We start from the raw sequence: 27,798 nt of genomic DNA, 5'->3' as shown, positions 1-27,798 counted from the left end.
CTGTTTGACAGATACAGAAACTGAAGCTCAGCTCGTCAGTTACTGTTGAGGGTGACCCCACTGACGACAGAACCATCTGCTAAAGGAGACGAAGGGAGGCTGAGGGAGGAGAAAGGAGAAAACAGTCTTCTGCACCCGGATCAGAATGAGAGGAGGAGAGACTTTAGTTTGGCCTTCCTCACTGCTGGGGCACCAGGGCCAGAATGGGTCACGGCCAGCAGGCAGGCGCTCAGTCAGCCAGGGCTGGACTGCGCTCCCAGGTCACTAAGGGTCTGCAGATCCAGGCGAGGCCCAGAGCTAGAGCGGGCTGGGCTCTAAAGGCTGAGCTGCAGTATAACATTATTTGTCTTGATGACCTAGGACTAAATGCTGCAGAATGGGATCAGAAATGCTGGCTGATGTTATTGTCTACAAAGCATATTCAATTCTAATTTATACCCTTGACTCATTCAACTTTATTAAGGTTTAATTTTACCTCACTGCTTACTACTGGGACTTGTAAAACTAGGGCTTGGAAACCTGGTGGAGGTAGAGGCTTAGGATCTAAGGAATGAATCTAGACCAGCAAATACAAAAGGGAGCAGGTAAAGCACAGCTGGTTACAGCTCTTCAGGGTCCCCCCAAATGTCACAAAGCAAACTCGGGATGAGGATCCCAGTCTCCTGGAAAGTTTATCTGTTAACCATCTGCTATATCATATAATGAGCTTCTCTCTTTTTTTTAACCGTAAAATTGCCAATGATTAAAAAATACATTCTAAATAGCTATGAAAACCTCACATAAATGAATGTTACAGGAAAACAAAAATTTCTTATGCTAAGAATAACATCTAAGTAGAGAGACCCTTCAATGTCATATAACTGTGCTTAGGAATAACAAATATGATAGTAACAGTGTAGACTGCCGATCACCACTACATAAAGTATCATTAAATTTCCAAAATGAAATGGGGCAAATGGAATCATATTTTCAGAATCCAGAGAAAAAAATATCTATAAACATTTCTACATAGGGCACACAAGTTGCATCATTTTGTACATATTCGCTGCTTAAACATTGCATTTGACTTGATCACTGGGTTCGACAATAGTTCGATTCAGACTTTTGGAACTGAACACAGTTTTTGCGAAACAGGGTCAGAAACACAGGAAGGTTATTAAGCAAGTGACGTGCTACATACAATGTAGAAAATATTCACACTTCAGAAATCAAGGCAATTATCTGAGTTTCTAGAAACAACACTGAAGCGAGTAGGCATACACGTGCACGCACACTGACTTGCAGAGAGAGAAAACAGGGCGAGTCCCGTTGGTCCCTCCCTCCCTCCCTCTCTCCCTCCCTCCCTCCCCAGGCTGACTGCTGACTTCTCACGTGCACAGCCTCAGAGTGAGGATGGGTGCAGGGGTGTGGAAGAGTGGTTGGGGTCCTGGATAATTCTTTAAGTCCCTGCTCCCAAACCATTCCTTTCCTAACCATGTAACCAATTCACAGAAGTGCACAGGGACCCCCGGCAGGGCTCTTCAAAGCATACTGAGCTCTGGCCGGGGGCTCAAACTGGACTCTACCTATTTTTGCTCTGCCCACCAGCCGGAATGTTTTTAAATGACTGAAAAAAAAATCAAGAGTAATACTTCGTGATATATGAAAAATACTCGCAATTCAAATTTCAGTGTCTGTAACGTGTTACTGGAACACTGTCCCGCCATTCCTTTAGGTATTGCCCACGGCTGCTTTGGGGCTACAACAGAGACCTGACAGAGACCCTGTGGCCCGCAGACCCTAAAATATTTACTATGGGGTCCTCTCGGAAAAAGTGTGCAACCCCTGATTCAGAGAGCTGCGGTATTCCTGGTATGGCCTCTACTGCCTTTGCCTCCTCCTGGGGTAAAGAAGAGAGAGACGGGACTCCGTTGAACTACATGGTGACACGCTGTCTGGCAGGAATCGTAGGAGCTTCACCAAGAATAGGGACTGACCACACACCTGCATCCACTGGGAAAACACGGAATGGGAGGCTAGAGAGAACTGCACCCTCTTTGAAAGTATCAGAATAACCCAGGGAGCCCCCAGTGAGGATGGAGGTGTAGACACACTCTCTTAATACCTAATGAATGTGTATCACTAATAAACATAGGGTCAATCAGACAAGAATCAGCTGGGGGGGGGGGAAAGGATTTGATGCTTCTTTAGAGGAAAAGAAATTGGTAGATAACTAGATACAAAACCATTACCTTTTATTATACTACAAAAGACTTGACATAGATTCGATTTTTTAAAACATCATTATTTGAAGTTAAATCATCTTATGTAAATCTTTCTTCATAAAAAACAAAAACAAACTGTTACTTGGAAATTTGTAAAATTCTCCGCACGACCTATAAATTCCTTCCCTGTCCTCCCTTAAAATTCCAAGTTATGGTTGAACAAGCGACACGGATGGGTGTTAAGAAGGCTTCATTCAAGCTGCAAAAGCATGAAAAACATTTCTGTTATTCAACAAGCTGATCGAGGAAATACCAAGAGAAAAACATAAAAATGGTGGCCTTCTTAGTGTTCACATGTCATCAGAATTTCAGTGCTGACTAGACCTCAGCGTCACAGAAGAGTAATAAAAAGATATAATTTCTATATTACTATTATACATACACGTAACTTTTATATGTAAATTATGGAGAAATATTCCCGCCCTGCAGACACTTAGGGTATCCATATGCATAGCTATCTTAAAACATGTTAATAAAAGAAGTTCAACGGTGGTTTAAACATTCAGCCTAGTTAACAAAGAAGCTCTGTAACTAATACTCCTCTAGAGGACAATTGAGTCAGCAGGGCACCAACTCTATTCTAATTTTATAAGTACTATCAGATCTATGATGCCTGGAAAGAACAGAGAGACCTTACTGCATCTCATTCTAACCAAGGCACCTTCAAGCTACACTGCTTCCATTTATCTTGCTGGAAAGCTGGCAGGTAAGGTAATTGCAGGGAGGACTCTTTTAAGGGGCTGGAGTCCCCCTGCCCCACAGCATTCCTGGCATCTTTCCTTTGTATTGATGGAGTGACGGGTGAGGCAATGACTTCATGGGCTCGTGCACAGTAAATTCAGGATATGGCCAGGACAGCCTGAGTTGGTAAAATCTTGCTCTCAAGTTGGGTTTTCAGTATCTGACATCACTCAGGATATTTAATACTTTCCAGCACACCAACAATTGGTGTGATGGTTAATTTATTTTTAGAAAATCAATGCCTTAAAAAAGAAAAGCTTGTTTTCTTTTAAAATTTAATTTAAATGAAAGTTCCCCGCAAAGACTTTCCTTCTGCAAACCATCATCTCTCCACGTAAAATTTTCATTCTAATCCAAGTGACAAGTACAAGAGATTTCACTGCACTTGGAATGAAATGCCACCAGGGAGCAATACCAATCCTATCAAGACGCTGACAAGAGAAACACTTATGAATTAACACAGAGCACAAATATGTTCCTGATTCAATACAACGGGACAGGGTGGGGAAGGGCGGTGACACAGGGATGGGTATGGGAACATGCCATGGAGGAGGAGCATAGGAAGAATTTTTAGAGATGTATGTACATGCAAAACAGACATACAACATTATAAATATTCTCTCTCATGTCCACATATTCTCTACGATCCTCCCTAAAAATATCGTTAGTATATTATGACTTACAACATCAAGAGGCATCTTTGGTTTTGGTGGAATTCAACTTATCTAGGAAGTTAGCTTCCTCAAGGATAAATTCCATCAATGCTGGTGATGTCTTACTGTCTCAAAGACCTGGGAATAAGTCAGAAAATCTTACTCCCTTGTTTAATTAAATAAGTGGGTTTTTAAAAAAGCAAATCAACTCCAAATACTCTAAGCTGTGGTCCTCAGCACAATTAGTTGGTAGCATTGGATCCGTCTCCGACAGAGCTGCAGAGCAGCGCACGCACTGGGCACCTCTTGCTCAGAAGTCCCCAAGAGAGCACGAGGATAAACACTGAATTAGAAACAGAGAAGATATTTCAATCAATGAGACTAGTTCAGGTCTCTTGTTTAAGGATTTTAATAGGATACAGTTAATGATTTCTCACTGTGACTTCCCATGGGTTTGACGCACAGGTTAAAATGCCAGTTCAATGGTCTTTTAAAAAGTCTCTCAGTCATCTTCAAAAGCAGGAACAGTGTCTCTTCTCCTTTTTAGGATATTGAGTACGAAATTCAGGCATGCATTTTTTCTTTTTCTCTCTCCAACTAGAGCCTAACTTTCTTAAGGGCTGTGTGATTCCTTGTGCCACATGTGGTGCTAAAGAAAGGATGGGTGTCACTGGTCAATGTCACTGAATTTATATGCTCTGTGGTAAAATATAGCTGCAAACACCATACAAAGTAAGCTAGCACATGCAAATCTTTCTAAATATTTACCATAAATGCTCTAGTGAAAACTACTGACTTCACTAATAAAATTTAGCAATGAATTCTCAGCCCTCTCTTTCCAATTAGCATCCCTGAGGCTAACCACCCCCAGCCTCATTAGATTGCTTAGTTCTTTAGAAACTGATACTTCACACACAGTGAAATCACTTCATACCCTCCAACCTTATTTTAGAACTATCATTTTGGACATGTGAAACAAATACACCTTGAAATTGGTATTAGAATTGAGTCAATAATTGGACCGACATATACACAAAAGTAAAAACCTCACAGTGACTCTGTTCACTCTCTGTGACGCTTGCAGGTTTCTTCTCGGCACAAACCCGTGTGCAACCCACCAAAGTCCCTGCTGCTTTCATTCGTCTAGACAGCAAATGAGTTAAAAGCTTAGGCTTCCCGTCGAAATGAATAAAAACATGCAAAGGCACAGAAAAACAGAACCCATGAAAAAAAAAATCCTTCAAAGCAGTAATTTTTAGGCTCTAAAAGCATCTTCTTTCCAAGTTATATATATCACTTTCTATTTAAACATGTCCAAATAACAAATATTTATCTCTTCATTGTATGTGACAATATATACAACACATAGCCTTAAGATGTACGAGGCCAACTGGGGAAAAAAGAAGTGTTTGATGTTAATTTAAACATAGTCACAAGCTCCACAAATGACAAACCCCTAGCCAAAGCCAAGGATAAATGCAAAGAAAATTCATGAGTCAAAATTCATTGTAATGATATAGCCAAGAACCGCTTTCCTTTTCTCAAGCCAAGATTCCATTATGGGTAACTCTCATTTTAATGGGACATTTATAGGGTAATCAACTAAACTGATACTTTACAAAAGCAGGATTCAGAGTTAAGCATAGTATCATAAGCAAAAATTGTTAACATGGTTAATTTCCTTTGATTTTTAAAAATCAGCAACTAAAATAGAAGCTGGCCTCAAAGGTCCTTGGGTTAGAACTCCTGATATGAAATGTGCTGCTATTCTAAATTTAGATGTGGTAAACAATATAAGTATGAAATATGCATCATGTAAGGGAATTTTTTTCCACTGCAGAAGCCCCAAGGGGATCCTAAATTATTCTCAGTTTTTTGAACTCTGCCCAGGGAGATTCTCTGTTCTTCCACTATTAACAACAGTCTCAAGATGTTATGTAGGCTAGGAAGAACAACAAACAGACCCTTTAACACAGTATGGGCAGACTTGAACTTAAAAATTATTTGGTAAGAAAATGTATTTATAGTTTTCTTTTCACTGTATGGAATTTGGGATTCACTTTCATCTGGAAATAACATCATCCTGCTTGGTTACACTCCTAGGACTGTGCTCACAAATGATAATGATAGTGAATATAATCATCATGATTTTTTAGCAACAACAACTGTTACTACCATTGATTCAGCATCTTCTAAATACCAGATATTATGTATATTTTCTTAGATGATGAAACTATAGCATCTTATTAGCTCCAAATTCTTGTTCCTACCAAAATGTGTTTTAACCGATTTCATTGTCCAACATAGCCAAGAGCCTCCAGACCCTTCCCAACCACAAGCCAAAGCCCAAGTCCGTGCTGAAAACACTAACCAAGCCTCATGTGTGAATAGTCGCTGGCCCTTGATTATTCTGAGAACAACGGCATCTTGAAGAAGACACTTGTTAATACAAATGACAGACACCCAGTGAAATTAAAACTACATAATAAAGTGAGGATAGTGAATAATTTGGGGAGAGATGTTGTACCGTGGCCTGCCCTATCTAAGGTTTGCAGATGAAGCTGTGGGGTGGGTGGGTGCAGGGAGATGGGGAAAAGGGAGAAGGCAGTTTTTACATGTGAATGACATCTGATATTTAAAGGCTGGCCTGTACTGTGCTCCTGTACACTTAAGGGTCTCTTTCTCATGGAGTCTCAATGAAAAGAGACAGCTAAGCAAACGAATTCTCAAGAAAGGAAGGAATTCTGTGATGGGGAGGTGTGTTAGTCAGACAGTGGAATACAGAACGGGTGTCCTCAACCTGCACACTTGGCCCAGGGGCTGCCTTCTGAGGCGGGTCTAGACCAGGAGCAAACGTGTGCCCTCCGGACAAGTGGTGGGCAGGAGACTGGAGGCAGAAAGAACAATGTGGAAAGGCAAGAGGTCTGGGAGGGATGCCATTGCAGGAGCAGAGAGGAGAAGGGCACTGGGAAGCTCGAAACAAAGGCTGAGTGAAGGGGAGGAGGGCGGCTGTGAACCACCCCTGTCCGCGGACACCAGGCAACAAGGGCTTACACTTTTTAGGAGCCAGGGAGCCAACGGAGGTCCAACAGGTGACTTCTAATATTATCAGGGAAGGAAAAGGAATGGAAAGTAATGTTAAAACATTTTTAAAGGAAAAAAATCATGTTTTCAATTGTTTATGAACAAAGAATGCTTTCAGAACATGATTAAAATTATAGGTACCACTAAGAAGAAATTTGTAAAAAGGTTTTTAAAGATCTATATATTTTAGCATTATACAAAATTTAACAAATGAAGGCAAGTGCCTCCATTTCTAGTATCCAGGTTAGTGAGGTGTGTGTTTCCTAGACTGCAGGGATCCCGGGAGTCTACACAGCCACCCCGCTCTGTTCAGTTCTACGTAAGAATCAACGGAGAAATGAGCCGAAATATAAACACCTGACCCTTGAAACAGCACAGCAGTGTCTAAAGACTAATTCTGAGTAACATTTGGCTTTAACAGCATCTATGTTTTACATATCCTACTCCAAAACCATTGGTGACAGGCCCTGAGACACGTAGTTACAAAGGGGGAGTTCAGCTAGTTACACGTGGGAATGGGGACACCGGTTTATGGGTTTGTGCTTTACAAATATCAATGTCAGGTAAGAGACTGTAAGGTATGAATGACCCACGTGCTTTGAAAGCAAACTGACAAACTAACAAGATCTGTAAATATGTAAGATTTAGAGTCTGTCTACTGATACCAGTTTTTATTGCTGAAAGCATATCATAAATCTTTATAACAGAAAAGCAATCAACACCACCTTTTGCGTCTCTCATGGTAAAAAACTACTGTTTATCTTAGAAGTACAATGCTTAGCACGTCGAAATTCTGAAAATAAAACTTAAAAACAAAAAGGCATGAACCCTCAGGAGACATTTATTTCTTCAGTACATAGCAATGAAATACTTTAAAATAGTAAGACCTATAGGAACTGCAAATAAAGTAGCTACTTGAAAAAAACAGAAAAACACACAACTCACAGACTGTACTGAGTCTACATGGAATAAAGGGAAGTTTTACTTATACAACAATACTAAAACTTAGTTATTTTGACATTTTCCCTATTCGCATAAACCATATGAACACACCTACCTGTTCTAATCCCCCCCTTTTAACAACTTTTTATTTTGGAATGACTTGAGATTTATATGGAAGTGGTGGAGCGTTGAGCCTTCTTATGCACCCTCCGCCCAGGCTCCCCTACGTCAACACTGTACGTAACCGAGGCACATTTATGCTTCAGTTTGTGTGTGTTTGGTGTTTTCTCATGATGAGGCTGAGGTTATAAATTCTGGGGAAGAATATCACAGGCGTGAAGTGTCCTTTATGAGGCATCCTATCAGCGTATGATAGAAACGTGACTTATGAGAGGTGATGTCAACTCTGACGATTTGGTTAAGGTGGCGTCTGCCAGATTTCTCCAGAGTCACGTTGGCCTTTCCCTTTCTATAGCCTGTTCCCGAGAAGGGAGTCACTAAATCCAGCCCATACCCAAAGGAGGGGAATTAAGCTCTATCTCCTAGTAGAGGGTGAGTATCAAAGAGTTTGTGGGTGTATGTCAAAACTGTACAGAATAAGTAAACGTTCGTGGGGATGTATCTGAAGCAATGCAAGTATCCTGCTTCTCCTTAAAGTTCTGCCCACTATTTTAGCATTTATCAGTGGACCTTGCCTGCAGCAAGGTGTTCTAATGTTCATTTTCTATTTCCTTTGTTCCTTCTACATTTATTGTTTGGAATTCTTCTGTAAGGAAGGACTGTCCTGTCTCCATTTATTTTTGCATGGCCAAGGCAGTTATTTCTCTTATACACGTCTTTTGGTGTAACTGAAGTTCCTTTATAAGATGATTAGGTGATACACTTATCAACAATAAATGAAAAAAAAAACAATAAATGAAATAATACTTCCAACTGAGGTTTCGTAATTAAAAAACATTGGCGAGATAAAAATACGCACTTTATGCTTTTCCAGACACAGCTAGTGGGAATACAAATTAGTATAACCACTTTGGACAACGATTTGTAAGCACACTGAAAGCTGAAGATGCATCTATCTAAGGACCCGGGCAGTCCACTGGCAAGCGTGTACTCTGGCAGATGTACACAAGGAGATATATACACGCATAGACACATCGTTTCAGTGTTGAAACGACAAAAACTGGAGACAAACTAGTTCTCCAGCAATATGACTTCAAGATGTGTTCAGAAAATGGGATACTACACAGCAGTGAGACCGAATGAGCTGGAGTTAAAAATTTTAATATGAATCTCACAAACAATGTTGATAGAAAGCAGCCCAAAAAACCCAATGCGGTAATAGGTCCTCAACAGATGACAACAGAGGAGACAAGGCAACAGAGTGGTGACCCAGCCACACGGTAGTGAAACTGCGGAGTCCAGAGCAGTAGCGGTACGCCAAGACTAGAAGAGCCAACGAGAGCGGGGAGTAGCACTGCTGGGTCAGAAGGGAAATGGGAAGAGAAAGGAGAGCAGGTAGAACAACGCTGGGGTCCCCCCTCCCTCCCTTCACGATAGCTGACACGCTACCATGGACGGCATGTAAAGCCTGCGCAAGTTGGTCTAACCTGGAAGGAACCTTCGCACTCTGCTCGGGGAAGCCGAGCTTCCCTCCAAGAGCCGTCCGTCCGTCCCCATCTTGGTCAGGCCGCTCTGCCGCCGACACCAGGACGGGCTGAGCAGCGGCTTCCTCTGCGACGCCAAGCCATCTTTATCCCCTGCAGAACCTCCGAGGGTGGGCTTTAATGAACTGCTAGCACGTGCCACGGTGGAAACTCTGGCGTAGAGGACCCAACTTCGAACCCCGGCTTTGCCACTTATTAAGTGACCGGGTGACAGGCGTAACCTTTGTGTGCTTTGCTCATCTATAAATTGGGGAAAATCCTAGTACCCGCCTACGAGAGTTGTTGTGAGAATTAAAGGAAAATTGTAGGTAAATGGACGGGTGCAGCAGGATCCCAGGGAGGGTGAGCTACGGTGAGTGTGAGCCACAGGGAGAGGCGTGGGGCAGAGACTGAACTGTGTGGATCGGGGTCCAGGGCAAGGGAGCAGTGAGGTCACGGGGAGCAGCTGACTGAGGAGGGAAGGCACTCCTCCCTCATTTTCCTCATGCCAGTGGGTAATGACAAGGGCTCTGCAGCCCTAAAACCAAATCCAGTGAGAAGTAGGAACTGGGTTTTAAAATGAAAGCCCCTAAAGTAGTAACCGAAAGAGAAGGGAAATTCTGTACGGAAGAGGCAGTTCTTTTCATTTCTCAGGTGCCCTTACTGGATCAATCATTCGCAAGCTCTTTAATGAATAAGACAAGGACCGCCTGCACTCTGTGCATGAAGACAGACTTTCTGTGATATTTCTATCAATGAAGTTATAACAAATATTCTAGTACTGGAAAGTGACTCACAGGAGAATGATAAGAAAAAAAAAACCATAATGACTCACTATTAAGAATCACAAATAATACAATGTTAGCACAGAGAGACGACCCGGCTTTGGGAGAAAGTGCTGGATGTAAGGGGGTCTGAAGCTGGGTGCCATCAGTGATCAGCTGTGGGCTAGACAACCTAATCTTTTATTCAGTGGTCAAGGGGGGATTATCATGTTTTTTTTGTCAATGGGTCAATATAATGAATAAAGCAAATGATAAGGAAACTGTGAAGGACATCACCTTTAACATAGAAGATGACTTCCTGGTGCTAAGTTATGTATTAGACACAGGATTCAAATCACTCCTGTTTTAAAGAATAAGTTAAAAACAGAATTAACGATGCAATAAATACTGAGGCCACATCAGCTCAAATTCCAATTTCCTTCTTTGAATGATTATCTCTTCTTCAAACACTTATGCTAAAATATCTACAAACGAATTATTTCTTCAGTATTTACAGATACATTACAATTATCTCATTAAAAATAGAACTAGTCTAATGGCTTCAGATAAAAGAAAGCTGAAATATTTGTATTTTCAGAGATTATTTTTAAGACTTCTGAGTTAATTTAGGAAAAAAGTACAGAATCCAGATTTTGGTTTTTTTAACAAGATTAGCTGGATTATATTATAAATGGAAAGGTTTTGTGAGGACTGCTTTTATATTTTAAAATGAAATACAACAGATTCAGTAGTACCTCTCTCAAAAGCCAAACTTAAAAACATGAATTTTCCTTATTTTCAGTTATGATTCACAGACCCACTTAGATAAGAGGTTTCCAAAATGAGTCCTTTTCCATCTGTGCACAGGGGCAGCCGGTCACTTAACACCTCAAGTGCTGGCAATCAAGTGCAATTTTACATGATAATTTTTCCTGAGAGCACGTAACCATTTTATAACCTATTACTTCACACACTGCCTCTCAAGAGGAGGTGGCCATAAACCTACTCGGGGTTTCAGACAGAAACCTGCAAATACCAATAATGATGATGGTGATACTCCTACTTCTAATGTCATCATCAATAAGGGCCTGAATTAGGTCCGCAAGGCCAGCATGGTGCCCTCTCAAACACGTGACCTCTCGGCAGAGCCATTTACGGGCCGTGCAACGGTATTACTGAGCCTCACACTTACGGGTAATTATCCTGTCACCTGGAACACATTCCAGGGCCCACGAGGAGAAGAAAGAGTTTTCTCTGATGGGCACTGGAGTCCCCTACTAGCAGCCTCAAAGCCGGCATAAACAGATTAAGACACAGGAATCTGAACGGCGGAAGGATAAAATTCACATTCCCTTTGCTTTCTAAACGTCCCAATAGGGAAGGGACTTCAGTAACCTGATGTGCAAGCCCATCACATTGCCTAATTCCTCTCTGATCCCAGTAAAACATAAGTTTTGAAATAAAATTGTACTTAAAACTCTAGTCATCAATCTGTAGATCCCTGGAAAGTGCCAGAAAGTCTTAATCTCTACATCGTATTCCCCACCTCTAATGAAACTTTCTTTTTAAAGGCATTCATTCGATGTTAGTTGGTTGGGGTTTTTTTGTTTTTGCTTTTAACCTTCATATTGCATCATACAGCGATCTTTACGGATGCGGGCCATGGTGGTTACAAAGAAACTGGGCTCTGGAACCACAAAGATGACCCCGACCCAGCCCCTCTTTCCCAAATTCCAAGGACTCTGGCACATAACTGAGCCCCACAAGCTTCCACCCCTCATCTGTAGGTAGTGTGGGGGATGATAAAAGTAACGGCCTCAGGGTGTTGATGGGTGAGTCAAGCGAGTTCTATACACATAAAGCACCAAGCATGATGCCGACCACCAGGGAAATGCTCATTAAATATTTACTGGAATGTGGGTTTACAGTAATAATGGAGCAGGCAAAATCATGAATTCTGGAGTAAGAGCAGTCTGAAATCAAGTCCTGGCCCCATCACTTCTTGCACCCAATCTTGGGCAAGTTCTTTAACCTCACTGAACCTCAGATTCACCATCCAAAAAATAGGGAAAATTATAACTTATGCTATAGTGACAATCAGATATAATTATAAGAAGTATTAAGCATATGTTCAATAACCAGTTGCCATGTATATAAATGCCTACATGCATATATAAACATACATACATTTTGGATACACGTTTTTTTTTAACACTCGTTGTAATCTAAATCCCATTCTGAGACCAGGATAAAGAACTTGCAAATGACTTCTAGAAAATCATCTCACTTACAAAATAGGATGAGTAAATAGTGGCATGAATGCATCCTTCCATTCTTTATAACAAATATTTACCAGATAATTATGTGTCAGGCAAATAGTTATGTTAACAATCAATATCATATTAAGTAAATAGTCTTTGGCACTTTAAAATGTAGTGTTACCAATGATAAACACTGCATGCCAAAAAGGAATTGGAAAAGGTAATCAGGCCAGGCTGTGAAGCTGTGGTTCAGTTCTTTGCTCCAGCACTTTCTAGTGGTGTAGACCAGGCAAGTGGATTAACATCCCCAAGCCTCAGTTTCACCACCTCTAAAATGGATCTCTGTCTCAAAGATATGGAGAGAATTAAGCTTAACGAAGAATCTATTTAGTAAGTATTAGCCATCATGATGTTTACTACGTTACATAATGTAGGGATAAATTTAAAAAGAAATAACAAAAAACCTGGATGTGAAAATGGCAAAAAAGTTAGAAGCCACCTGTCAATTTAGTAGTGGGTTATTTAAAATGTATAGTATTTATTAAAAATAGATATTAAAAGTATAATTTTTATTGAAAAGACTACTGAGTGAAAATCAGGTAACCACAGAAAACAGGATCTACTTGATGTAAAATATATAAAATATTATATGAATATATATGCACTTGTGTGTACATGTAAGATATACTTGTGGGCCTTGTCTAATGCCTAAGAAGTATCAGCTGATGCTCAATAAAATGTTGACAGTGGTTATTTTAGGTGATCAGATCTGAAAGAATTTTTTCTTTCTTCTTTGTACCTGAGCAGATATCACTTTAAAAAAGGCTGAAGCTTTTTTTTGCAAAAGGGACAAAACAAAACGGGACCCCGGAGATTTGAACAGTCTTTCACACAGAGCCACAGCAATAATGAACAGAGTATTAATTTATGCCCACTCTAAGGCAAATGACACATGAACTTTTAAAAAAGCCCATTCAAAAAATGGGTAACAGCTGAATAGTAGTAGCATGAAATTATATTACTATTTTCAGAAGAGATGTGAAAACAATACAAATGTATGTGGTAAGGAGATGAAAGACAAAGTTGGACAAATTATGCTCACATGCATAGTTTTCACGTTATCAGGCTCAGAGATTTTTTAAGAAATTATTTATTTATTTATGAAAGAGAAAGCAAGTGTGTGTGCGAGCAGGGAAGGAGCAGAGGGAGAGGGACAAGCAGACTCTGTGCTGAATGTAGAGCCTGACATGGGGCTCGATCCCACAACCCTGAGATCATGACCTGAGCTGAAATCAACAGTCCAATGCTCAACTGACTGAGCCACCCAGGTGCCCCTTATCAGGCTACGATTTTAATAGAACTTTCCTCATGGTCTCCATTATCAAGTGTGTACATAGTTGAGTACGATGGCTGAAGAAACCTTTAAAAATCAGATAATAGGAAAGTAGAATAAAGCAAAAATATGCAGATTGATTTTAATAGTGTGGCCTCTTGATACAGCAGGCCCCAGCCTAACAACTCAACCCTCTCAGCAAATACGGACACAGGCACTTCCAGTCAAATGGGTCCTACAGAGCTTACTCCCCCCGAAAACTGCCATCTTGAACCTGAAGATTCTCAGAGGAAAGAGAAGTCACGTGTCTCGATACTTTAAATAGACTATAAATAGCTATTTGGTCATTGATGGCAACACTGAAGAAACAGGACCAATTACTAGAAACACTGAATACCATTGCTCCGGGCTCATGTATCTCCGACGCTCTACAGAACTCCATACAGAAAACTCCCGTCAAGGGTCGCATTTTACGAGTTACATGTTCTACATTATTGATTTTCTTTTACTTCCAAAGAAAATTACAATTTTTAACACATTTCTCTCTGTGAATTGATGCTTTTAAATTTCCTACTTCGGGGCGCCTGGGTGGCACAGTGGTTAAGCGTCTGCCTTCGGCTCAGGGCGTGATCCCGGCGGGATCGAGCCCCACATCAGGCTCCTCTGCTATGAGCCTGCTTCTTCCTCTCCCACTCCCCCTGCTTGTGTTCCCTCTCTCGCTGGCTGTCTCTATCTCTGTCAAATAAATAAATAAAATCTTTAAAAAAAAATAAATAAATTTCCTACTTCATTTGGAAATTGTGGAAGAAAGCAGAGTAGAATAAACAGGTTCTTAAAGTATCCAAAAGCTGAAATAATAGCCAGAGTAATATAAAATCCTAACCTGAGGTAAATCTGTTCTACTGAGCTCACTTCAGCTCTCAGAACGAGGAACCACGAGATTGCTGAGATGTGCCATCCAGGTCCATTAGTTTGTAGAATGTGATAGGACTTCCCGGGACTTGTCCTTGTATAGAACAGACCTGTCTCTTTCTGCCTTCCGCGAGCCTGTCCTCTTCTGAATTTTCCTCCACGCTCAAGGAGGTACGACATTGTATTAAGGAAAAAAATATACCCTGGCTCTGAGAATAAATGCAATGTATATATTTAAAACCATGTATATAAAAATCGGTGCAAACTACTTATGAATTAAATAAAAGAGGAGTGAAGGAAAATGTAAAACTACAAGGCTCGCAATCTGTTAGGAGCTGAGCGAGTGCCAGTTTGTGGGCCTCGGGGCTCGGTAGGATTTCTCTGTACAGTGCCAAACTCCAACAATATTGTTATGGTTAGAAAGGAATTTCTCACAAGAGCTAACAAAGGCAGAAGGTCATAAATAAACCCAGCAGGATTGCCTTGTCAGTTCTCATTATTAGCACTGCAGGCACTGGCTTTTCTATGGGCTTCTTACAGGTTCATTTAAGTGTAAGAGTTCCTCCTTGAAAATTCACAAACTCATAAATAAAATGGTTCCTAATCTAACAAACAAAAATACTTGAAAAGTAAGTAAGAAAATAAGTAAGCAAGTAAATAAATAAAGGACAGAAGCACGGCCAAGGGCCGAGCTCAGCCTTGCACTTCCGAGAGCTGGAACACCGCAACTCCTGGCCTTAGCACCCCAGCAGTGACCAACAGGATGCTCTGCTTTCCCACCACAAACACAGTCTGCAGAATGCTATCTGGGCAGGAAATGAAGCTGAGCTCCTAAGCTGATGCTGACATGTGTTATAAACTGAGGGACGCACAGCTGTGTATGATCATTACTGCAATTACCAAGTGGCATTTAGTGTGAACTTTATTTTGCTGAAGTTTTTACCTAGTAACAAAAAAAAGGCGGTACAAGTCTATTAATGATAGGGAGGGGTGTTGATTTTCAGCCATTAAAAAACAGGAATGCACTAGTGGGTCTCTAAAGACGGACACTGCCTGTTACCTAAGTCAGATCTACTTCTTGGAGCTCTTATCAGTGCCTCCAAATAGAAAAGAAGATTTAGTTCTGTAATATCTAAAAACTGAGATGCAAATCTCAATTCTTTCTCAATTTTGTATTTGTCTAGTCCAAGAAGAGCAGAGAACAACAAGCTTCCTATTATCCCGATACAGATATTAATTCAAAGGAGAAATGATCTGATAAACTTGATTCCATTTACTAATATCTCAAAACAAGAATACACTTTCCTTCGACAAGAAGAATACATTTTACAGTGTCATCGATTTTCTTTAAAAAGGAAGAGAAACAAAATTGGTATTTTTAAAGTAATATAGCTCATTATTCTTAAAAACAGACGAGAAACACATCAGAAAACACAACAGAAAGTAAAAATCCTCAGTACTGCCACAACACAGAGCTAGCCCAATTCTAACATTCTGCCATATTTCCTTCTAGTCCTTTTTCTTATGTAGAGCACAACAGCTGATCTTTAAGCTTGATATGTATGCAAAACCAAGTTAGGTACCAAGTGACCTACTTGCCATCCTCTATCAAGAAAGTGAACCTTTTGTTTCCCAGATGATTTTCAGTTTTATAATTTGTGCGTCTTTGTAATGTAATTGTAAATTAACAACATTATAAATAGCGTTCCACATCATCTCCTTTCAGCGACCGATGGTTTACGGAAGAACAATGCTGCTCTCACAGGCGGGGATGCTGGAATGCGGTTTTGTGTGGTCAGTCCAAGAAGCTGGGCGAGGAGCATGCACGTGCTACAAAGGAAGGTATGTTTGCAGAATTGCTTTTCACTGGCTTGCAGCCTCTCATTACCCACCACTCATGATTATTAGTGTCAAGCTGATGTTGAATTCTTCCCAGAGAAAAGTCTCCGTGTTTGCTTTAGATTCTGGCAATTGGTCTGTATTCTCAGCATTCAAACAGGATTGCCCTTGAAGAACCTAACACTACTGGTACAAGGCACACGAATAAATGCTGAAAAGAGGGGAGCTGAAGTGGCTAAGAATGGTAAGAGGCTCAGACAGGCCTTACTTCACACTGGTGCAGAAAACTAGGTCTTTCTGAAACGGCAAGTAACTACATTAACTGTACCCTAGACAAGAAATCCGTGCTGTTACATGTCCAGTAGGCTGCAGATATCAGAGCACGTTTTTTGGTCAGCAGCTTTATATCCAGGTAGCCCATGGTTGACAATGGTAGGCCAGAAAGACACTGAGGAACTTACTACTGAATATTCTGCCAACAGAAAGAAATAATTAACACAAGGTGCCTAAATTTGACACGTAAAAAAATAAAAGTTTTAGACGATTAGACTATTTTTAGACTTCAACAGCTAATTCATGCTAGTAGTAACCAAACTATACTTCAGCAATTCTTAGAACTGTTTAACAGATGATAATGGGGCTCACATACAATATTTCAGGTAGAAACGTGCCAGAAGCATTAAAACCTGGGGGGAGCAATAATGTAATATACAGCATGGTGACTATATCACATACTACGGTTAACAGCACTGTCTATTTCAAAGTTGTTAAGAGTAAATCTTCAAGCTTTCAGCACAAGAAAAATAATTGTGTAACAAATGTACATTGAGATCAGATTTATTGTGATTATTTCAATATATATAAATATTGAATCATTATGTTGGATACCTGAAACTAATATAATGTTATAAGTCAGTTATAGCTAAGTAAATAAATATATATAAAACAACACGGGGAGAGCTTAGTTTGACTCCTTTGGAAGAGAAACACTTAAGAGGAACTGTTAGGAAGGGAACTTTTAGGAACAGTAAAGAGTTTTCAAAACAAAAAAAAAAAAAAAAAAAAAGCCACAGTAAACACTCACTCCAGTTCTTTGTTTTTAGAATGTGAAACTGAGGACCAGGGAGACTAAATTATTTACATCAAAACTAGGCCCGGTTCTACAGACACAGACTACATTAGAATGCAGTTTTCTAGGTGTATTTATTAACAAAATGTTACCACTGATATTGACAGCCTCACCCCAGAGCTGAAAGGACAGAGAGAGAGAGAAGAGAGGGAGAGGGAGGAGGGAGGGGGGAGCAAAGAAGGAGAGAGAGAGAGGGAGGAGGGGGGAAGAGAGAAGGAGAGAGGGAGAGGGAGGAGGGGGGAAGAGAGAGGGGAATAAGGGGGGGGGAAGAGGGACAGAGGGAGAAGAGAAGGGCATGCATGTGCTTTGGTCACGAGAGCACCCCTAGGACCTACTGAAGTACATTTTCTAATAGTTATTATTTTACACTGTGTATTGAGGTACGTGACTCTAACTCAAAATCCCATTTCATTTAGTAAATAAGGACATAACTCTGTAAGTGACAAAACCATGTAGCAGAGATGTCCCAATTTGTGTTAATAGCAGGATACAGTTTAACAGATCCTTTGGTGATTTAAAAACAGACCTTTTATTTTCTCATTTCTAGCCTTTGGTGTGTCTCACACAATGTTTTCTCTAGTTCTCCGATTTTTCAAACTTATAAACGTGTTCACTCCATCTCCTTGTGGGTGAGTCACAACAGCTGTCACGCGCAGGCCCATAAACAAGAGACCATAAAGTGGCACCACTGAGGACGGCCAACTCCCACAGCCACAGACAGAATCCACACATCCGCTTACCTCGTGACCTCAGCTGGGCAGGACGCCCGCCTCCAACACAGCAAAGGAATTCATGATTAAATTCAGAGGGAATCCAAACAGCAGTAAGGTAAATGTATTTTATCACTTAAACTGATAAAGCATCTGATTTTTTCATTCTGTCTGATGACTGCCCACAGGATTCACGGAGGGAAACAGAAGAGGAGCAAATTGTGAAGACAGACTGTTTTGTGAAATCATGATCCATGAAATATACCATCTGTGATTTAGCACAGTTCTCAACCTACAATGGATCCCTCGTGCAATTTGATACGATAAATAGTTTATTTTATAGAGTTCTGAGTTCTGAAGTATCTGTAATTGTTTTAGGTCTTAAACATATGGGATACAGCACAAACCGAATTTAAATTCCTGAGAACAGAGGAATTAACCGGTACCTATGGAAGAGCTGGTCATGTGTAATGCACAGTGACATATCATAGGCCACAAAGGCAGGAAGAAAAAGAGGAATAAGGAGGGACAAAGAAAAGGGGAGAAGGGAACAGAAGCCAGAGAATATGAGAACGATATAAGATGCATTACAAACGTTAGAAGAGTTTCTGATGAATGAATGGCTCAATGACTACATGTGGGAAATAAAGCAAGACAAGTAGACAAAACTTCTGGCAGATGTGATAAATAATATTATTAAAGATTTTTAACCTATCACTCCTGAGCTAAATAGTGTGGAAAATTCTACACATGCATTTAGGCCAGGGAGCACCTTTGTGAGAAGCAGGAAGAAATGGCATTCTGGGCAGATGCGGCCCCGCGGAACCACGGTACCCCTCTGTGGAAGAACACTGCACCCCTTTCTCAGCAGAGTGTCAGCCCCATCTGTTCCCGCCCCCAGTGAGTCCTAGCTGCACAGTCATGGTGACCCCCTCCTGGAACCACAGACGCCAACTACTTACCTAGTGAATGAGGAGCCAGTGACAGCGAGGATTAGAAGCTAGGATTAGAAGCATGGTCTTTGTGGTCTGAACTTAGTTCACTTCTTTCTTCTGGTAATTACTAGCCACTCAGCCTTATATACATCACTCAGGCTCTCAGAGGCCTGAATTTCTTCACTGAGAAACTAGTCTAAGTGGTTAAATAATATAAAAGAAAGCACTTGGAATAGTGCTTGGCAAATAGTGAGAGTATAGTAAATAATAGCTATTATTATTTTATCTTTTTATCCAAGCCATTTTGTCATTTAATCTTGATAGCAGTCTCATTAGGTAGGGTCAGCCAAATGCATTTTATACATAAAAATATAGGCCATAGGTTCAGAGGGTAAGGTGGGCCATGATTCCAGTGTAGTTCTCGGATTTTGAAGCCCATGGTATGTCCACCACTCTGATCCTTGTTCTTCTCCTTCTTGTTATGGTTTCTACTCCCATGCCAAACAAAGGAAAAGACAAGAAGAAGCCAGAGTAAAAGAAAAAATGGTACTCTACCAGTGTTTCCACAACATTCACTGTTTTTCTCGAATGAAAATCATTTAACAATCCCAGTGAATCTTGTCTCCTAGCAAAAAAATTCTTAGTTTCGTTTTGATAAAAAAAATGAAAATTTTCCCCACTGCAATTCCCAGATTTTCCTTTGGAACAGAAAGTAGCAAAATACCACCACCAGTATTTCAACAAGAGGAGTAAATGTGATCTATTCTTTGGAAAAAACCACAATCCGGAATCCAGATACAAGCTACCTGTTAAAGACCATAATAACATCATGCAAGCAGGATGGCGTTTGGGCCCAAAAATGTCATTAGAATTAAGACTCCCTTCATTTAGATATCTAATGGAAGATATTTTAAAACTAACATGCATTACTTGTCAGGACAAGTATAAAATTTTGAGATTATATACTATCCTCAGAAAATAGTAATTATGTAAGGAAGAACACCACAAACACCACTGGAAAGAATTGAACTATAACGTCCCTTCTGTTCTGGAATTCTTAGGAGCTAACTTTTGAGTATTGATTTTCAATGCAAAGGAAAGAATATTCTCTTCTGTGACATCTGTCACTTCTAAAATTTCTTTTAACAGCTACATGACCGTGAAAACCGATGTTGATATACATTGCTTGAACAAGGTTTGTGTTTTCTTTGCACAAAGCTTTTAAACATTTTTAACTGGAGGGATAAGATACTATAATACTACTAAATGAAGAATGGCTTCCCATGAGTACCCACTGACTCTCTGAAATATCACTGACTTTTATTCGGGATAGTGGTTACCCTTGGTGGGGGCTGAGGGATGGATGGAGTCAGGATGCAGAGGGGCACGAGAGGGCTTCCGGCGTCCAGGTGGTGCCTTCTGAACTGAGCATTGATGATACAAGCCGGTTCACTGAGGAAATGTATCAAGCTGCACATTTCTAACTTGCGCCCTTCCCTTACATTTATGTTATACTTCCACAGTATTTATACTGAAAAAATGGACTTCGAGACAATAACCCCAGAGCCACTTGTCACGACAGAGGAGAAAAAAAGGAAATAAAAGAAAACAAACCAGACAATCTCTGGGATCCTCACAGCCCTATCTCATCCTGAGAGATTAGCAGGAACACGTGGTACACTCCTCTTCAGTATTCTCCCTGCTTTCAGGAAAGCAAGGGTCCAATTTAAATGGAAGTTCCTATGGGTAGGTAATGGTTTGACCCCTGATCCCACTACCACAATTGTTCCAATTCTCTAATGATTTCCCTGCAGGGTTCATTTACCAGTTCTGGGTCAAAGACCAACATGCCCATGAAGTCAAGGGTCGACAAAAGCAGTGCTTGATGTATTTGAAAAGAACTGTACCATAAAGGCACATTTCATCAATTAGAGATGGTTTTTGAATTAAAATAAAAGGAAGTCTAAACCACAATATTGTCATCATTTACACTGACACGTTCACAGGCATACACATACGGAGTGATACATCCACACTGAAGTACAGAACTGCTATCATCTGAAGCCAAAGTAGTACTAGCAAAAAAAGGGACAATTTTACTTTATTATCTTTGGTAGTATTATATTTGAGAGCTTTTTCCATTTGCCTCATAGATTTTCCTTTACGTTTCCATTAATTTGAACTTTTCACTTCTGTTCCTCAGGACTTTGAACAATATGGTTAACGATGGATTAGATAGGGACTCAGAGGTAAATTTCCCCAAATATGATAAACTAACGCTTTAGGAATCTTTTTGCTGAAGCACTACCTTATTGCTTTCATATTCATAAATACAACTTCTTGCAAATAATAATTTCTTTCTTAAACAACATGCCTCAGTTCAATACAAGCTTAAGTTGGTGCAAAAGCTCTCTTTGAACTTGAAGGTGGAGGAGTTTTTTCCGAATTAAATTCAGTTCTTAATAAAAGAACTTAAGATACATAATTCCCTCTACTGTTATCTGTATAGAAAAGGAAGGAGAGAGAGAAGACACCAAAAGAAAAAAAAGAGAGAAGAGAGGGAGGGAAGGGAAGAGCTCAAGCTGGAAGAGGAGAAGGGAGAGCAGGAAGAGTTTCTGTGAAAGAAGAATCGTCACACACGGGAGGCAGGACAGAAGCGATTCGATTTTGCTAGGGTCATATCTCCACGGTGCCTTCCATTCAGACTAGTAGTTAGGATGCGGGGGCAGTGGGGCTCTTCAGGCGAACAGCAACTGAGGAAGCATTTGGAAGCCCTTCTGTGAATCCAGCCAGCATTGTACGTTTCCCACTTGACTAAACTTTGGATTGGGTTACAAGTACTTATGAATGAGAAGGTCTGGAAGAATGAAAATTAAAACAAATTAAAAGTCTTCCTAGTGAGCAACACTATACTTGAAACATAAAAGAAATGCTATGAAGAATGTTTCTACATCATTAGAAAAATAGAACATAGCTTCTAAATGTTTGATTTTGCTCTCCAGAATTATAAATGGACACAGCTAAATAAGCTTTCTGGAGAAATGGGGTTTAGATTCTCAACATTTATAAATATGTGAAAAACAATTAGTATTGTTCAGTAGATACATGTCAAATTACCTTAAGGAGCAAGGTCAACTCCTGGGCTAGCAATACCCTTCTATGTTCATACCAGTTGTACTGATCTATCATCACAAAAACTTAATCAAATGAAGGGCTGATCAACATCAGAAGCAAAGAAAAAGAAGAATCACAGAGGCTCCATAACGCAGAGCTGACGATGGGAGAAGTAAGCCAGTGACCATCTCTGCATGATACTAAAGCATGGAAAGCCAGCCTGGAATGCCTACTGGGCAAACGAAGGTGTCTGGCTATCCTAGTCCAACACTACAAAACCTTCAAATTATTTAACTATCCCACATCCTGATGCCAAACTCAAAGCAACCTTTTCCTGGGTAGGTCTGCCACCGGGAAGACCACTGCCTTGCCAATCAGGGTGGCCAGTGAGTCCTTTCCAAAGAGATGGTTCATCCACGTCTTGGTACCTTCCTGGCAAAATTGCTTTCTGAGCCTCCCAGAATAGACACTCAAACCCTGGACTTACGACGCACATTTGCTAAAGTATTGTTACCCTGTGATGAATCAGGAAGAACTAAAATTCCACTTGCTAACACTCTGGCCATTTGGAAGTTCTAGAAGGAACAGATTATTAGATCTACCCACTGGCATTAATTTCATACATAAACAACCATTACAAATACAATTAGGAAGTTTGACTTGTTGAAGTACATTTAACAAGAGTTTTACATTTTATATACTTTTTGTTAACTCACTATTGCCTGATAAATTAATATATTGTTCTGTCACAGACTCAGTTCTCACAGTAATGTGGAATTAAACTCACTCTGTTCAGACCAATCACTAATAAAATAGGACAACCATCTAAAAAAAAATCTCTAACAGAGAACAAAATGGCCCCTATGATAATAGAATCTTGGTGGAGTGGAAAAAAACACTGACATTCTATTACTAGCTATGTGTCCTCTACTATCAGTTACCTAACCCCTGAGCCTGTTTCTTCGTTTGTAAAAGTGCATTATACCATCGGCCTGTTAAGGTAGTGTTTTAAAGGAAAATGCACATGGGAAATACTTCGCAAAGTAAATGTTAGCTCTCTCCTACTTTCCTTCCTTACCCAATATTCCGTGCTGGAATGAAGAAAAGATTGATGGCTTCACCTGGGCCAGGAGATATTCTGTCCTGGGGCACTTGTTACTGTTAAGATTCAAAAATGTTCTTGTTTTTCTATTTTTTTAAAGGATGAGCCACCATATGAAATATCCTCTATATTCTTTAAACCCCAGAGCAAGGATGATCCAATTGGACCCATCCATCCTCATTCTGAAATGAAACTTATTTCTTTAAAACACATTTTAAAACATTATCAGATTAACAGATGCGTTGTATAAAACAACAAACGTCACGGAAAAACCCAAGGTGAGAGAGAATCCTGGTCAGACCACTGTCACCAGTTTTTCCTGCACCCTTCTTGTACTTTTTATGAATATACCAGTAGGAGCTTTAAAACCAAACTCATGTCTACAGCTACTCACAGCAATTAACAGACAGAAAAACAGAAATGGAGGAAAACAACAGCAACAGAAAACGAAAGAATCAAATATCACAATGATGTATTTGGAAAAAGAGACTCAGCTTATCACAATTGCTGTGTCAAACATTTGGATATCTCTGAAAAGCGACAGTCCACATGGACTATCTTTAGTCCTTTCTTATTTACTCTCTCCCTTTTGCCACTGCAAACTCAGTGTTTATTAGATGCTGGAAAAAATTACTATGGTGTCTCTCTCATAAAAATATTTTTCCACCTACAATATGTTATGAGCTTGGGAAGTCTCTAGCACAGACACTCCGCTTTAATGGTCCTTAATTGGGTTGTCTGAAAAACAAAACCAGATTTTATATGTTGTAAAAGAGTACAGAAAAGGTTTAATCAGCTATCTTTAATTTTTGGACTATCATTTAAAGACTGGCACAGAGTAGATACTCTATATGAATGGATTAGGGTTATCAAATAAGATATGGGAACCAAGTTAAATTTGTGTTTCAGATAAACAAATTTGCTAGCACTAAGTATGTGCCATGCAATATTTGGGACTCACTTTTACTACAATTTTATATGTTGTCTTTCTTTTTTTTTTTTTTAAGATTTTATTTATTTGTCAGAGAGACAGAGAGGCGGGGAGAGCGCACAAGCAGGGGGAGCAGCAGGCAGAGGGAGAGGCAGGCTCCCTGCTGAGCAAGGAGCCTGATGTGGAACTCGATCCCAGGACCCTGGGATCCTGACCTGACCCTAGGCAGAAGCTTAACAGACCAGGCCTCCCTCATTGTCTCTTTGAAATTCAAATTTAACTGCGTGATCTGATTTTTCTTCCCGAATCTGGAAATCCTCAGATAGATGGATGGAAAAATCATAATAACTAGGAGTTAAAATACCTGAGTCCAATCTGCAGATCCACCAGCAGCTGTGAGACGTTAAGCAGGTGATTTACCCCTTTGGTGCTTCTGTGTTATCCTCTATGAGGTGGGGACGAGACCTGCCACAGCTACCTGGCAGGGCTGATGTGAGGCTCAAATAACAGGGGGGGTAACAACAGCAGCAACAAGCACAGAGCCTTTGGATGTGCTGGGCGCCGTTCCCGGGGTTCTCTATGAGGAACTCATGCAACCGTCACGACTGTGAGGTGTTTACAGTTTTCTCATTAAAAATTTTACTATTGGGGTGCCTGGGTGGCTCAGTTGATTAAGCATCTGCTTTTGGCTCAGGTCCTGATCTCCAGCTGCTGGGATCAAGCCCCGCATCTGGCTCTCCGCTCAGCGGGAAGCCAGCTTCCCCCTCTTCCTCTGCCTCTCCCCCTGCTTGTACTCTCTCTCTCAAATGAATAAAATCTTTAAAAAAAATAAAATTTTACTATTATATATATTCATTATTCAAACAGTTAAACAAGGTAAATTCAAGGTAGCCAGGCATCAGAGTCTATGCTCTTAATTTACTGTTGCAGAAGTAAAAATATCCGGGTGCCTGGGTGGCACAATTAGTTAAGCGTCGGACTCTTGACTTTGGTTCAGGTCGTGATCTCAGGGTCGTGAGACACAGCCCCACTTCCCCTCCGCACTCAGCACAGAGTCTGCTTGAGTTCTCTCTCCCTCTGCTCCTCCTGCTTGTGCTCTCTCTCTCTCAAAAAAATAAATAAATCTCAAAGATTTAATAAATCTTTGAGATTTATTTATTTTAGAAAGAGACAGTGTGCATGAGCAGGGGGAGGTTCAGAGGGAGAGAGAAGCAGGACCCCCCCCCACCCCACTGAGCACAGAGCCTGATGTCACCCAGGTGCCCCATAAATAAAATCCTTGAAAAAAAATAAAAATATCATAACACATATGTAAAAAGATACACAAACAGGAGATGTTCTTAATACTACTAAAGAATTAGAAGAAATTAAACTATGGTCAAAATAAATTAGATTATCTCAGGTGGGGGACAGCCTGAGTGAAGAGCTATAACGAGAAGAGATGTACCCCACCCCCCTCGCCCTGCAGTCCAGAGGCTTCCTCAGAGGAGGGCTGGGGAACATTTTTTAAGAAGGCTACAAATGAAAAAGACCAGCGGCTCCATGGGGAAGAAGCTGTAAAAGATCATTTATGAGTTAACTAACCATAGATGGACAAAATTAACCTTGGTGTGGACAAGGGATTTGCTGAGATGGAAAGGAAGGACAGAGCTCAGAGAAGCTGAGAAGAGCAAATTAGCAGGGGGTTAAGGACTGAATCAAAATTTGTAAAATAAGCCCTTACTAGATATTTATTACCATCTCAGGATTTTGAATGTGTGCTAAGGCAGCATGGTGGGGCCACTGAGTACGATGAGATAATGAGAGAAATCGAAAAATACATATTTCAGATTGTGCCCTAAGGATATTAAAATGCTGTAAAAGTAAGTTTAACCCTGTATTTGTAACCAGGTAGAAACTTTCTCGTTGTGTGTGAATTTGTTTTTAATGAAAAGTATAGTTTAAGAGAAATTACTACCGAAGCAGCTGAATATCAGAAAATGATTTTTTTCTTCCAATGACCACAGATCTTGGGATTTTACATTTATTAAACTGAGTGTGTAATGCACGTGTTCATATAGAAATAGAGTATTTGGAGGGCGCCTGGGTGGCACAGCGGTTAAGCGTCTGCCTTCGGCTCAGGGCGTGATCCCGGCGTTCTGGGATCGAGCCCCACATCAGGCTCCTCCGCTATGAGCCTGCTTCTTCCTCTCCCACTCCCCCTGCTTGTGTTCCCTCTCTCGTTGGCTGTCTCTATCTCTGTCAAATAAATAAATAAAATCTTTAAAAAAAAAAAAAGAAATAGAGTATTTGGTAAATAATTCTTTTTACTCCAGATAATTACCCAAGCCTAAAAGATATACATGATGCATTCTATACACGATTATAAAGCAAAAAATCTAACGTTCTCTGCTTTAACATCACATGTTTCTGAATCCAACACTGAGATGTACTATACGTAATTTTAAGAACTGTTTGGGTTCTTAAAATTCAACTGATGGGTTGTCTTTACAGATGTGAACTTATCAATGTTCTGTTTAGTGTTAGTATCTAGACAAGGAGTTGGCAGCAAAGTTCCTGTTTCACTAATTACATTCTTTTCCAAAAATTCACTCTGCCTGGGTGTCCAGGTAATTGCAATTAAGGCAGGAATCTGGTAATTACAAATTCAAGTGCCCTGCCAGGAACAATACACGTCCTCTTGACGTGCTGCCCACAAGACCTAATTCACTTGGAAAGGACAGACACTGATGTGAAGTGGCAGTGTAGATGTTGATTAAGCAGCAAGCACTGAAATAAATTTCTCCCCTCATTGTTCTCCCTAAAACCAAATGCACTGTATCTCATTTAAGCTCCCAAAACGCCTTCTGTGAATTCTCAGACAAGTAGGCAACAGCAGAATCACTAACACTCAAAAAGGTTGCTCGCTCTCTCACAAAACCTTTCCAGGCCAAGAAGGAGTCTTCAAGGCCACACGGTCCAGCCAGGCAGCAGAGCTGGGGTGCGAGAAGTTAAGGGTCACCGTACCTTCCTAATCATTACATCCCAGGCTTTCCACAGGGCCAGCCCATTGAAAGGATTAATAAAGGTTGAATGAACTAGTCTCAGAACGTGTCCACACACTAATCTCAGAAAACTTTTTGTAAAATGTAAGAATAAACAGTTTTCACTTACCAACTGATTAATTTCCATTAAATTAATCAAACCGTACCTTCAATAAGCCTCAAATTTTATAGTATACTACTGAATATTTACGAACAAATTCATTATGCAATGAAGGTTTCAGACAGGAAAGCAAAAAACAAACATGTAACTTTTAAACTATCCGTTTAAAATGCAATGACTTCGTTTGGCTGATTATTTTATCTAAAACATTTTCTAGCTAATGGAGTAATTTTACCAGTTTCTTTTATTCCTGACACCACATAAATCTATTATATAACAAGCTGCTCTAAATGATAA

At 40.3% G+C, this 27,798-nt stretch overlaps 1 protein-coding gene across 6 annotated transcripts in view; it reads right to left on the bottom strand.

Moving 5' to 3' along the window:
- Positions 1-27,798, bottom strand: part of ARID1B (AT-rich interaction domain 1B) — a 383,300-nt gene that overhangs the window by 128,241 nt on the left and 227,261 nt on the right. The gene's annotated exons all lie outside the window — the stretch shown is intronic.

The sequence above is a fragment of the Ailuropoda melanoleuca genome, chromosome 10 (genome assembly GCF_002007445.2).
Source record: "Ailuropoda melanoleuca isolate Jingjing chromosome 10, ASM200744v2, whole genome shotgun sequence".
Classification (NCBI taxonomy): domain Eukaryota; kingdom Metazoa; phylum Chordata; class Mammalia; order Carnivora; family Ursidae; genus Ailuropoda; species Ailuropoda melanoleuca.
The sequence above is the reverse complement of the archived record's forward strand: the minus strand, read 5'-3'. Positions and strand labels throughout refer to the sequence as shown.